Below are 14,316 nucleotides of genomic sequence, written 5' to 3'. Positions count from 1 at the left end.
AGTTCTAGAATCACAGAATGTCCTATCAATTCAAACTCTTTCACTCTACGATGGCTCAAGCTAAGGAGTGGAAAGGCAATACAATTTGTCCCACATCTTATGCTAATGGTTGGCCAGCCTGGCCTGCAGCCTGCCTCTCAGGAGCCTTTCCCTGGAACTTCCCCCTCTGGGTGCATTTCTCTGGCCAGGCTCACTCTGTCACCCAGGAGCTGGGAAGCACTTGGACTTAAGGAACAACGAAGACGGCATGGTTAAGTGCCAAAATGAGTGTGGTGGACAAAAAAATGCAATTGGAATTTTCAGAGAAAGTCAAAAGCTGTGTGTGCTAGAGTGACAATGAGACTCCAGTAGGCACTTAATAAATGTTTGATGATTCAACGAGTGAGTGAATCAGTGACTTGGAGCATGTACATGTGGTAAAACATCATTAGCTCTTAGGCTTTGAGGGAGAAACTGAGAGTGGACGATTGCCCCTGAAAGATAGCCAAAAATATAAAAGCCATTAACATAAGTGGTTATTATTCCCTTTGTCTAAGAGGGCCTGGTGTTGCTTCACTATGCAGAGCTTAAGCACACCTCAAACAACATTCACTTTTAATATTCTATCACTATATAAAGTCTGTGATCCATTCATGCAACAGAAATCATTCATTAGCAGAGGGAGGGCTTTGTGGGGCAAATTCGGTCCCTTTCTTCGAGGACTCACAGCCCGGGAGACAGTGGTAACAAACAGAGAGGCAGCATGAGCAGGTTGCCAGGCAAGTGCTTTAAACCTCAAGTGCTCTGGAGACGGGGTGAGGAGCTGAGAGAGAACTGGTCTGAGATAGTAAGTAGCCATTCTGGCTAAATGGGACCAATCAGGAAACCTTCTACAGAGGCGACATAGAGTGAACTGAGGTGTGGAGGTGGACAGAATACCCAGGGTCAAGGAGGAAACCAGTCTGATGGGAGCAGAGGTGTGTGTTACATAAAATGGGGTTCACTCTAGAACAGATGCCTGAGGTAGGCTGCTGGACAGGGTGAGCCAGGAATCATGGGAGAGAGAAAGAGGAACGCCCCATAAGAGTCAGGGAGCAAATGGATAGTGAAGAACTTTCCAGATTTCTCCAGAACTTCCTGGGTTTGCTAGGACATCAGTAATCCTGCTATCGTTTCTTTAGAGAGGTTAAAAATTCTATCCTGAATGTCACTGCTCAGCCACTGCAGCTCCCCTCACACTCTTTCTCTCTGTGTCTGTATGACTTTTTCCTTTTCTCCTTCTGATTCTTAACTCGAAGAGCATTTCCTGAGCACCAACACATCCTTGAGTCCGAACTAGATATTGTCTGAGACTTTGTGTCTCAGATATGCATGACATAGTAGGCCTCCAAAAATTCAACTGATTAAATTATTTTTTCATGCGTCAACTCGAGAGCAGAAAACAACTTTCCTTGACTGTCTTAGAACACAAGGGGTCCCTGTAGGCATTTCTGGTCAGACCCAGGGGTTATTAATCTCTGGGCGATGGCGACACTGATCTCAAGACCAGTTTGCAGGAGGCAACACGGAAATCCTCTCAGAGTTCAATTACAGAAATTAGCTGGTATTATTTAATCCTCACAACCCCTGTGAAGTCGGCAGGATAAGCATCTTTATCCCTATTTTACTGATTAGGTTACTGAGGCTCAAAGAGGTTAAATAATTTAACCGGGGGTCATTTAGCTGGGAAGTAGTGGGGATAGGATCCAAAGCAGATTTGTCACTTCAGGTGTCATGCTCTTCACACTTTCACCCTCGATGGTCAGGTCCCAGGTCCACGACCAATTTGTCTCATTTCTTTGTCTCATTTCGGCAAGTCACTGTTAATCAATTGCCTCATCTTCTGAGTGGGGATAAAATGCTAATCTGGCCTCCCTCCTTAGGAGAATCAAGGGGGAAATGTGATCTGAAGATAATTTTGCAAAGGGCAACGTGCCATGCATATGTAAGGGAGTATTTTTTTGATGGGAAAAAAAGTTGGGTCAGGGAAATATTTTTTGAACCCAACAAAGTTCTGAAACTCTTTATCTGCTCACCATTCATCCTGTATCCGTCCCCAGCACGGGGAAAGGCAGAAGCCTCTGTATGCCTGGGGGTCAGTTCATCTGGCTTTGCCTGTAGTTATTGCACATGGGTCTGCGGGAGCCCTGGGGAGGTATGGCTGCTTCCTCCCAGGTGATCCTGTGGACCTCAGGCCTGCTCAACTTCTCCATGTGACCCTTGCGTCATCTGCTCTGAACTGGACAAGAAGTCAACTATGGGTTTCTAAGCCAAAGGCCATTAAAAAGAAATAATGTTTCCTCAACCTTACAGAGCATCGTCTAAGGGGGGAAAACCAACTCTGAAAGGGAAACTGCTTCGATCTGAACCTTTGAAATTTTCAGATGACTGTAAGGACCATTCACGTGGACTCAGTCATCTAACCAAGGTTACCGGTTCCCCCCAAAACTTTCTATTGGCCTAGCTTGGTGCATCTAAGGGGGCATCAGATTCTAATAGAAGGCGACGTGAAAATGGAAATGAAGACTCAAAATCAAACTATAATGTAGGATGGCATCTTTCCTCAGCATTCATGAAGCACATACAATCTGTGGACATCTTGGTGTTGACTTGTCTGCGCTTATCAAGCGTTTGGCTGCTCACCGTATATGCAAGGTCATGAAGAGCTCATGAAACACCAGCTCTAAATGAAGCCCAAACATACGGCCACTTGTATGATGATTGCACTCCTTACTTAATCCTGGCCCAAAACACTTTGGGAAGCTCACCCAGTTTCACGATATGCCAATGGAATTGAACTGTTTTGCTCCCTTCTCCAGCAAGGAACCAAGCAAGTGATGTGTAGTGAGGACTCCTTTTTGGGGACAGTACTGCCACCTCTCCAGGGCCAGAACAGCCTCCTGACTCCTGCCCCCACACTAGACCCATCCCATACAATGGGTCCCAGAACAAACTCACTCACATCATCCCATTTTTTAAGGTGCTGAAACTCCTGACGATGCTAATGTGTTAATCACAATTTATCCTGTTCTTCTGGCAGGAGCAGAAGTGCAGCAACCTGAAATGCCATCAGCAAAAAATTATTTATTTCCCATTCCTGAGCAGCAGAGAAAACGAGGTCTCTTTGGCTGGGTCTGCCTTCCATAGCTTTCTGGTTTCAATTAAAACTTCAAGTCTCCAAGGGAAAAATTGGCATTCTGGGAAGCTGAGGGCCCGCCAAGTTTCAGTGTCTCCGCAGCAATCCAGAAGGGATGTCCCATCCATCTAGCCACAGCCACCTCTCATCTTCCTTCTTTTGCATGGGATAAAGAAACCTCAGAGCAGAGATTGAAGTGCAACTAAAAATAATGACCGGTTGAAAGAACTCTCCTCTCCTAGAGGTGCATTTTTGTGCCAGGGAAGTATTGATTCGGCCTCTAATGGAATTGAAAGTCAAGAGAATGGCAGAAACAGAATCAGGAATACAGGGGAAAGTGCCGACCAATTTATTTCTTCTCCAGCAAATGCCTGCCTCGTGCCTCTCCCCACTGACCATTTCCAAGTAAATTCTAAAGATCCCACACAGTTTTCTCTTTTCCCCCAACCCTCTTTTAGGTCAGGTGATTTACAAACCAGCTTGCCATGAAGAACACAAGTACTTGACCTGAAGCCCTCATGGCACCAAGACCTACTTGGTTCATTCTGGGATACCCCCAGGCTTCCCCTGTGTGAAGTCCAAAACGGGGTCTGCCACCATCGCCTTCATATGTAACATTCTGATGTTAACATAACAAAAGATCGGATTACACCCCTTCATTTGCCTAGCCCATTCATGAACATATAAGGCAGTGGATATTTTCTCCCAAGCTAGAAGCAGTCCCCTTCCTAACCTACACTGCTGCCTCTCAGCCACTCAGCCTTCTGTTCATTACAAGCCGACCCCTCCCCCACCACCAGTTTGTTTATTCCAGTGACACATCTATTTTCCCTGCTATGAGAGACAAGTCGGTTTCCCTCCTCTGGCTCCGGATTGCATTCGCTCACCACCTCCTCCCCCCAGCCCAGCTCAGGTTACTATAGTGGCAAGCAGCTCCCAGAGCCCAGCTCTAACACCAATTCAACTTTCCAAGACTAAGACATTTTTTTTTTCTTAATGGGGGAAGGGAGGGTGGCATGCAAACAGCATTTTCGGAGTACCCTGTCTCCATATCTTCTCAGCCTACATTCCCTGAAGTTTACAAATACTCAGTATCCAACCACACTCTTCTGATCTGTCCTAACACCTTCCTCTGGTAGCAGGCAACTCAATTAAGTACAGAGGAAAACAGCATCTTCAACTTCGCTCTGAAACCTGGGACTCCAGGTCAAAGCAAACGAGATCCTGCCTCCCTCTGGGAATCTTGGGATGGTGGAAGCCACAGACAGCAGGAGAAAGGGGAGAGAGTGGCCTGGGATTGTAAACTGGCTACATTTTAAAGTGCTACAAACTTTCTCCTCCCTCTCACGCCCCTGGCCAGCTGGCCCCGCCTTCCCATTGCTGCCAGACAACATCTAACTGGGGAGTGCAAAGGGAACGCTACCAGATCATCCAGGTCTGGCCCCAGTGGTGCAGAACTGGCCTGCACAGTCCCTCTTCTGGACCCCATGCCTGTCCCCACCTCTTAACACACACACACACACACACACACACACACACACGCACACGCACACGCGTTTCGAAGGCAAAGATAGTTCAGATGGGGCACAACCAATTTAATTGTGTGAACTAAGGGTAAGAGATGGGGCCGAACTGCCAAACAGTTTTGGTGACAGCTACTTTATGCAGTTAATTGTACAAATATACAGGAAAGGCAGAAAAACTGGATGAAGAGTAAAGGAATGAAAAAGGAAGCGAATGAAAAATCACGTAAGAGAAACACAAATAATACAAGCGGTTCCGTAAAAACCATGGAGCACCCCCCCCCCAACCAAACTTTAGGACAAAAAGGTGTGGACTGTCTGGCGGGGTGGGGGAGGTAGCTTGGAAGGAAAAGTGGCTGCTGTAGAATTGCAGAATCAATTGCCCTTTTGGAGGCGAGCTTCTGCAGGGATAGACACACAAATTGGCCTTTTAGCATCAGACGTCAACCATGAGATTATCAGGACAGTTTATTTGAAGCGGAAACGAATCGGAAATCCTTCCCTCAACAGTCCTTCTAGACCGACATACACACCCTCAGAACCCACACCGACAACACATAAAGAATAAATGCAGCATCAGGGGGCACTAAGAACCCCCTCCCCACGCTCCCAGGACCTCTAGCTTTATCTCCTACTTCCAATTGCACAACTTTCCGATCTCCAAAGAAAATATTTCCAGTTGGATCCGATTTCAGAATTGTTGTAAGTGGTGTGGGTCAGGGAAGAAGGGGTGCTTGGAGCATGTCGGGGAGGGGGCCTGGAAGACGGCATTTCGGCACTTATTTATTTATTTATTTATTTTTTAGAACCAGCATGCTCTACCGATCGAAAATCGCTATTACCCAACAATGCTTCCATCACAAACAGACACCAAAATCAGCATCACCGTTATCACCATCTTGCTAAATATCTACCCAGTCCAGTTTACCTGACTTTGTCTCTGTGGAACTTCTCAGACAGTATTTTAGTCAAAGAGATAATGGTTTGAAAGACAAAAACAATAAATCGATACTGAAGGGCTCCCTTTCCGGAGTGATTTCCCACTGGAAACCACCGAACGGGGAAGGAAGCCTGCCCTTAATTCCCAAGCCCACGGCTCCTCTAGAAACACACACAATGCGTGCTTTCAAAAAAGGCATTCGTCTGCTTTTAAGGGAATTCCTGTCTTTTCAGAGTCCCAAAACCGGAGAGCACAAGAAAGAGACTCGGATCCATTGATTAAGATTTTAAGAGAAAGACTAACACAGAGCCACAACACAAGCACACACCAACCTTCGCCGGCTGGACCACTTCTTCCCTGTTCTTCTTTCTATTAACGACACGTTAGATTCTGATACATTTCCCCCCCAAAAATCCAACTAGGTTACAATGTAGCTCTCTAGCTCCACTTAACCTGCAAGTTACAAAGAGAGAAAAAAAAATCCTGCCGCCTTCCCACCCCTTTCCCTCCCCCTCCCCCTCCGAGTCCACTCCACCAACGCCAAACCCGCCAGCCCTGGCAGCCGGCTGCAGGACCGAGGGAGGGTGCAAAAGGCGGGGGGTGAGGGTGGGGGGGGTCGGGGGGTGATCAGATTAGGCGAAACTCAATAAGCTTCCAGCCCTCCAGCCCGACGCTTCCACCATCGCTGCCACCAACGGGCCACTCCAAATGAGCCAGCATCGCTGCCCACCCGCGAGCGGGCCGGAATCGCTCCCATCCTAGGCAACCTCACCGGGACCGGCAACCCTCGGCCCCGTCTCCCCCTTCCCGCCCGGTGCAAAGTCAAAGCCCCAGCCAGGCGACGTTAACTTTTGCATGCAGGGCACACACACACACCGCCCCCGGCCCCGGGCGTGCGGGGTCCCGCGGCGCGGCGGGAGGCTGGGCGCCCGGTTCCCGGGCCAAGGTCGCCGCGCGTGCTCACCCATGTCCCGGCGGCTCTGGCTCCGCTGGCTCGGGCGCTCGCTCAGATCCTGGCTCCGGTCGCTCGCCGGAGCCCCCAAAGGTGCTGCTGCGGCAACTCCATGGCGATGAGCATCTGTCAAACAGCGAGCAGCGGGCGGGCCGCCCTCGCTCAGGGGGCGCAGGGGCCCCCGGGCGCGCGGAGGCGGCGGCGAGCGGCGGGCGCCCCGGCCGGCCCCGCGCTTCCCGCCCGGCGCGGCCGCCTCCGCCGCGCCACCGATTTATGGAGAGAGATATCAAGGGGGAAAATGGCGTCTCCGGAGCCCGAGGAGTCCTGGAGTAATCACATTCACACACACACGCCCGCACGCACACACACTCGCACACGGACGCGCTGCGAGCCGGCTAATTTTAGCAGGAGCCAAAAAAAATTATATATGTACATATATATCCCCGTCTCTCCGATCAATGCTATTTTTTTTTTTTTCTTTTCTTCAAAGGATGGATTGGAGGTTTAAAAAATGTTGCCGGGTTTGGGCTCGCAGGAGGCGGCGCGCGGAGGACGAGGGCGCTTTTGCTGAGCTGTGCAGTTCGGTCCGCGGCTCCGGGTGGCCCTGCCCGCCCGCTCGCTGGTCCGCCGGCGGTCGCTACTGCTGCCGCCGCCGCCGCCGCCGCTCCATGGCCGCGCCCGTCCCGCGTCCCCGCCGCGTCCCCTCGCCGCCCGCCCGCCCGCGTCCCCGGCGAGCGCTGGAGTGGGGTCGGGCCCGTGTGCCTGCCTCCCGCGCCCTCTCCCGAGTCCCCGAGTCCTACTGAAAGGAAGGGGGAGGCGCGGGCGGGGGAGGGGGGAGGATCGGAGCGGCCTCTCGGCCGAGCCCAGCGGGGACCGCCACCCAGCGATCTACCTCGTTGGGGCGCGGGCACCCTCCCTGATCACCCAACGGGCCGGAGGCCGCTTCCCCGGTTCGAGACCGGGGAGACGCAACCAGTAACGAACGAGCAACCTCTCTGCCTCACCCTCCCTCTCTCGGTGAATTTCGATCAATTGGAGGGAGTGGGGCTCTTATCAAGGGAGAAGGAAAACAGTTCGTAGATGTCGCTCGGGGACCCCTCGCAGGCCCTCAAGCCCCTCCCGCTCCCCAGCGCCCTCGCGGCCCAGAGGCTCCTGCGCTCGGGAGTCAGCCGCGGAGACTGGGCTGCCGCGGGGACCGCCGCGGGCTCGGCGCGGGTTCCCGGGCTCAACACTGCCACTATCTGACACAACAGGAGCAGTGTTGGGGGCAGCTGCGCGCCGTGGCGCGAGATGTGATAGGCTCTCGAAACTGGGTGCATTTTTTTTTTTAAACCTGGTAATTACATTTCACTTTCAGGGGGTTATTTTTTGTTAAGCGTCATGTATGTATGCATTCAGATGTTTATGTGCATTTTCTCGTTATTCACAAAAATTATATGCCTGATGAGGTGAAAGCCATGGAGAGATGACAAATGCTCGCTGGCATGGAGGTCCTATTCAGGGTGGTGGAAAGAATAAGGTGGGATGTCTTCAGTTCATACAAACTATGGTGGTATTTTAATCTCTTTGAATATCTGTATTTGGGTTGCAAAGGGGGACCTTTTCAGGCCACTCGCAACCTCAGGCAACTGAGGAATAGAATTCCTCAGGGACATGTCTATGGTACAGGACAATACAGGACGGATATGGATTCAGGAAGGTTTGCAAGTGGTTTTGCCTAAAGACCTGGGAATAGTTTTCTCCGAACTCAGATTCAGAGAGGACTTCTGAGTGCCGCGTTCCCTATGAGAGTTTTTGGACATCTGGATTGGGGAATGACTTGGTAGGAATTGAGGATGATGGCCCCCTACCACCACTGACTGCCTGGGTTGGCTGCTGGTTTGAGTTCTGTCGCTGGGCTTCTGCATTCTCATCACTCTTTTCGTAAGAAAGCTGCAATGAGGTGGGGCAAAGGAGACTGAGTTGCAGGACTCCCCAACTCCCGTCCTGGTCCATGTCCCTGGATGGGGTCCCTGGATGGGGTCCCAGTCTGATTCTAAATAGATAATCCACTCCCCTCTGACCTAAGTGTCTTCCCGCCCCCCCCCCCCAAGAGGAATGTTCTGATTGGCCAAGAATGATTCCTCTGTTACTTATCATGGCAGCAATACCATTACAGCCACATTTCAATAGGTCGTCCTGCTACCCTTAATATTGGAGCATTGCTCTTAGTGGGAAAGTGATGCTTAAATAGAAAAAATCATCAGGGTATATGAACTGATGATAGATGTGGAGATCAAGGCACAAAATACAATGTCAAAACAACATTCTCTGTAATCAGATGACCTTTGCCCATTTCCTTGTGAACCCAGATTTCTGAAATACTATACCAAAGCCCACAGAAGACTAAGAAGCATGTGGGCCATTACCTACACATTCCAAAGTGAAAAGGGGAGTCCCAGAAATCACAAGGGTTTGCCCATGAGCATATGGCTGGCTCGTGTCATTCAAGCCAGGACTAAGGCCTGGTGTCCAAGTCATTTCCTTTCTGTAACTTAGGCATATTTACAAGGTCTTCCTTCCTGTGCTTGGTTTCTTTGAAGAGCAGCTGAGAGAAGCACATGCTTTACAAAAAAATGTACTATCATAGAGGGTAACTAAGTGTACAGAGTTATAGTGCAGCAAAAGTTTACCTGGGAGATAGCCTAGTCAAACCCCATTATCTCAAATCTGAGGAAAGAGGGCTAGAGATGCAATTGACCATGTGGAGTAACTAAGTTAGGGTAGAGCCATGAAGACACTCTACCATGTTTCCCAAAAAATAAGACCGGGTCTTATATTAATTCTTGCTCCAAAAGATGCATTGGGGCTTATGTTCAGGGGATGTCATCTTGAAAAATCATGCTAGGGCTTATTTTCCGGTTAGGTCTTATTTTCAGGGAAACACGGTAGGTCTCTTGACTTCTCATCCAGTGTTCTTTTTCCTACATGTAGCCCATCTTTCGATCATGAGAGGTGTGGAGAGGGAAAGGAAAGGGGCACCCTCTCACTCTTGGTTTTATTTCTCTCTCTGTAAAATACACGAACATATACACATACATGTATACATATATACATCTACTATACATTCCATATATTTTCTATATATTTTAATTTTAAATATATAATAATAAAGGATTCCTGAAAACTACAGCCCCAACCATGAATGATACGTCTATTGAAAGAAGTGGACTTAAATTCTAGCTGAATATCACAGGAATTCTTATCGTCTTTTCCTAACAGGCCACTCATTGGTTCTCTGAGAATTAGATCCTGAAACACAGAAAGTCTAAAGCTGGTAAAAGAAGTTGACCCCAAAATTAGTGCCATGCCATTTTAAGCTACCCATTCTCAGGGCCCTGGGACTCTTGAGAAAATAAAGGGACAGTCTGAGCAGCGGATAGGCACATGCACAACACCCATCGTTTAGTCCTACACTAAGCTATGGACTATGCCAGACACTGTGGCAGCAACTAGAGATACAAAGTCAGAATTCACAAGTGGGAGCGATTGACATGCAAACTTCTAACTACATCTAATATACGGAAATACCCCCAAAGGAGATGTTTACAAAATGCACGGAGCACAGGTACAGAAATGGCAGGAGGAAGGTGAGGTCAGAAATCATATCCTCTTTAGACTTGCTGCACACTTATTATCTATTTAACAAACACATTTTCTTTCTTCCCCTTTGCGCACATATCTTTTTTCCCCTGCTATGACCTGTTTTTCCAACCAAAGATAAAACTGTTGAGGATTGGGCTGTGCCTGCATGGACAATGTCAGTCAATGTGGGCGGGAGTAAATGTTCCTCTGATACCACCAAATAGCTGACTTGCTACCAGTGAGGCTGTTGTTCTGAGCTTGCTCTGGCATCCATGCACCCAACAGGTAAAATGGCCATCGTGAAACCCCTCCCCACTTTGCCTCAGAACCCACACCAGATACTGCAAGGATCCACAACAAGACCACTCCTTACAAGACTTGAGAGCCAGATAAAGGGCATATATGAGGTCTGACAATTAAGTTCGTGAACTCATCTTGGAAAAGAATGATACTTACTTCATTGCTGAATATCACTATGGACACAAAGTACTCCTCTTGGGAAGCTAGGCAACAACACTAGCACCTAGTCTACCCTTCAAAGCAACTTTGGAACTCTTTTTCTGGATTGGCCATCAGAGCTGTCATCGTGTTACCCTTGATGTCCTGAATGTCATTGACATGCCTTCCGTTCAATATTTCCTTTATCTTCAGGTAAAGAAAGACGTCATCGGGGGCCTGATCAGGTGAGTAGGGAGGGTGTTCCAATACAGTTATTTGTTTACTGGCTAAAAATTCCCTCACAGACAGTGCCGTGTGGGCTGGTGCATTGTCGTGATGCAAGAGTCATGAATTGTTGGCAAAAAGTTCAAGTTGTTTTCGTCTAACTTTTTCATGCAGCCTTTTCATCACTTCCAAATAGTAAACTTGGTTAACTGTTTGTCCAGTTGGTACAAGTTCATAATGAATAACCCCTCAGATACCAAAAAAGGTTAGCAACATTGGTGCAACAATTTTGCGAACTTAATTGTCAGACTTGGTATGCAAGCAAGATGTGGTTCAAAGTTCAAAGGTAGCTCACATCATTTTCATATCTTTAACGCTAAAGGTAGAAAGAAATGAGTCAAATCCACTCATTCTTCCTTTATAAGAAGTTGAGATCAAGTAGTATAATCAAATGCTCAGAGCCAGTCACTCACCTTCCTTCTTTTTTTTTTTTTTTTTTAAGATGTTTATTGGGGAAGAGGAACAGGACTTTATTGGGGAACAGTGTGTACTTCCAGGACTTTTTTCCAAGTCAAGTTGTTGTCCTTTCAATCTTAGTTGTGGAGGGTGCCATTCAGCTTCAAGTTGTCCTTTCAGTCTTAGTTGTGGAGGGCGCAGCTCAGCTCCAGGTCCAGTTGCCGTTGCTAGTTGTGGGGAGCACAGCCCACCATCCCTTGCAGGAGTTGAACCGGCAACCTTGTGGTTGAGAGGACGCGCTCCAACCAACTGAGCCATCCGGGAGCTCAGCGGCGGCTCAGCTCAAGGTGCCATGTTCAATCTTAGTTGCAGGGGGCGCTGCCCACCATCTCTTGCGGGACTACAGGAGTTGAACTGGCAACCTTGTGGTTGAGAGCCCACTGGCCCATGTGGGAATCGAACCGGCAGCCTTTGGAGTTAGGAGCATGGAGCTCTAACCACCTGAGCCACTGGTGGCCCATGCCCAAGTGGCCCACTCCTCTTCCTTCTTGATTCTCCCCTTTTTGGAAAATGATGTAGTATTATCTAATGCAGGGCTCCTCAGAAACACATATTGTGAATCAGAATTACCTGGGAGAATTACTAATACTTGGGAAGATCTGGATTTATTTGTCTTAATAAATACTCGGTGTTTCTAATATGTAAATGACATTGAGAACCGCTGATCCAATAGAAAGAGAATATCCTCACAATATGATCAGGATATTTAGAAAGCTCCTAAAATGTTAGGTGAGGTAGCATTAATACAAGGTGTAGCTAACCAAAGGAGGTGATAGTCACACTGTACTGTGGAGTGGCTGGGCCACATTTGGAGTCTTGGGGGCAGATTCTAGAAATGCAGAAATGGGGAATATGTTCCAGTGATGTAATAAAAAGATCACAGACCAGATTGTTAAGGAGACTTGGTTTTAAGCTTATTTGGCAAGTCCCCTCATCTTTCTGACCCTCAGATTCCACTTCTGAAAAAAAAGGGGTGGTCTAAATTCTTCTGAGGACCAAGCCAGCTATAAAATTCACTCCATTGTTTGATTCTAGGACACAGGAGTTTCCTAGTAGGACAGTCAGAGCATATTATGAACAATTGGAACAGGGTGTGAAAGCAGTCCTTAAATGTAAGAAAGACATCAGGAAAAATAAAGATTAGTCAGTTTTGACTCTGCTCTGGAAGGCAGAACCAGCCCCATCAGCTGAAGTTATGGGGAGGCAGACCTCAGCTCAATGTAATAGAAAACACTGTGATTGTACCTAAGAATAGATCATCTTAAATGATAATGAGCGCCCTGTCCAGAAAAGATTGTGGGCCCTTATTTTTCACTTCCCTCCAGCCACAATCTATGAACTCCTTGAAGTCAAAGGCTTTGCATTATATCGCTGTAGCTTCCCTGGATAAAAGTGTACCTGGAGTTCCGTGTATATCCAGCAGGGATTGGTGGAATGTCAAAAATATTTAACAATCAATATGACATGGGGCCAATCAGTCAGAATGGACACTGACACCTGGCCCTATTCAGCCAGATGATATCACTTTAGTTTTTAGATCCTATAGAGGTTCAGAAGGGACAGAATGATAGAGTGAGGGGCATGGGGATAAGTTTGGAGCAGCGGTTATTTTTAAATTTCAATATTTTAACACCAGCACGCATATTGGATGAATATTGGTCCTACATCATGAATGAATAAATGAATGAATCAACGAATCAATCAATCAATAAAGGCTACAGTGGAGAGATAGAAAATAGGAGACTTGGATTCTAGTCCTGCTGTGCCATTAAGTGGCTGGGGGAAGCTGAGCACATTATTCGCCCTTGACCTCAGTTTCCTTCTCTCTAAACTGAGAACCATCAGCCCTAAGGTATCAATCACCCGGAGACTTGTAGAAAACATCAGATACAAAGTTACATTGTGAAGCTAAATAATTCTGCTCAAATAATGGCTTTGATAATTACATATGATGTGGACATTTAAATGACTCCCTCCCTGTGCAGCCTAATTCTACCACCTTTATCCTATGTCTTAGGTCCACATCACATCTTTCTCTAAGAAGTGAGCAGGTAGTATCTAGTCCTGATTATTCCCACCCCAGCCTCACTTGAGAAAGGGCTCTTCTCTCCAGTGGCTTTCCCTGATGCTAGTGTGGTTGCTAAGCAACAAGGAATGAAGCCCAAGCAAAATGTAGTTGTTCCAGGAAGGGAATTTCAGGTCCGACAATGACTAGGTTGTAGTTTGGAACCTTTGCTTTCCTGGCTGAAAGAAATTCACTAAAGGAAGCTTTCTGGGCAAAGGGATCCCGGTGCAGGGGCTCCAAGACAGTGGATTTCACTACTTGAAAGGCAGCAAAGGGATGGGAGGAGCATTCTTCTGGGTTTTCATCTACTAGCTCCCTGGCAGAGTTTTTGTCACTGTGACTTCAGAGTGCCCCAAATGCACAGCAAGATTTGGACTGCTTCCAATTCTTAACTGAGCCTTAGGAGCCCAGTTATGAGGAGTTTATGTTTATATCATTGTGTACGGCACAGGTGACAGAAGGAGAGCCTAGAGGAATACCACGAGGAGATCTAGACTCTTCATTTCCCCCAAGAATCTATCTACTTGGGCCATAACAGGCAGAGGTATCCACAGAAAGGTGTTGCAGGGGTGACTTGTCTAAACTGATAGGAATTTATTGAAAGGATATAGGGGGTCTCATGGAAAGCAGATATAGGACGAACAGCTAGGCCCCATGGGATCTGAGCAGTTGCCAGGCAGCTCCTCTCTCTCTCTCCCTCTCTAGGGTCCCACTGACTCTTCCCTGTGCTTCTCTCCATCTATCTGTTCTGTGCTTACAGAGACAAATTTTCTCCGTAAGATGCTTGGTTTGGCTCCCTCACAACTTTGGCGTACAGCTCACTTTGGTTTCCCCTGCCTTCCGTGAAAACATCAACTACAATCCTTCAGTGTTCTATTT

General features: G+C 47.8%; 1 protein-coding gene across 2 annotated transcripts in view; it reads right to left on the bottom strand.

Annotated features, from left to right (window-relative positions):
• SETBP1 (SET binding protein 1) overlaps positions 1-7,770 on the bottom strand; it is a 346,918-nt gene extending 339,148 nt beyond the window's left edge. The window contains exon 1 of one of the 2 annotated variants that reach the window (XM_074340043.2): positions 6,582-7,770. The gene's annotated coding sequence lies outside the window, so the exon portion shown is untranslated. Of the gene's footprint in view, positions 1-5,949; positions 6,075-6,581 lie in introns of those variants that run through there. The other variant, XM_019739686.3, reaches the window with a different exon arrangement.
• Positions 7,771-14,316: the final 6,546 nt, after the last annotated feature.

This window comes from Rhinolophus sinicus, chromosome 4 (assembly GCF_057876585.1).
Source record: "Rhinolophus sinicus isolate RSI-liver-muscle chromosome 4, RSI-T2T, whole genome shotgun sequence".
Taxonomy (NCBI): domain Eukaryota; kingdom Metazoa; phylum Chordata; class Mammalia; order Chiroptera; family Rhinolophidae; genus Rhinolophus; species Rhinolophus sinicus.
This window is presented reverse-complemented; position numbering and strand designations above follow the sequence as displayed.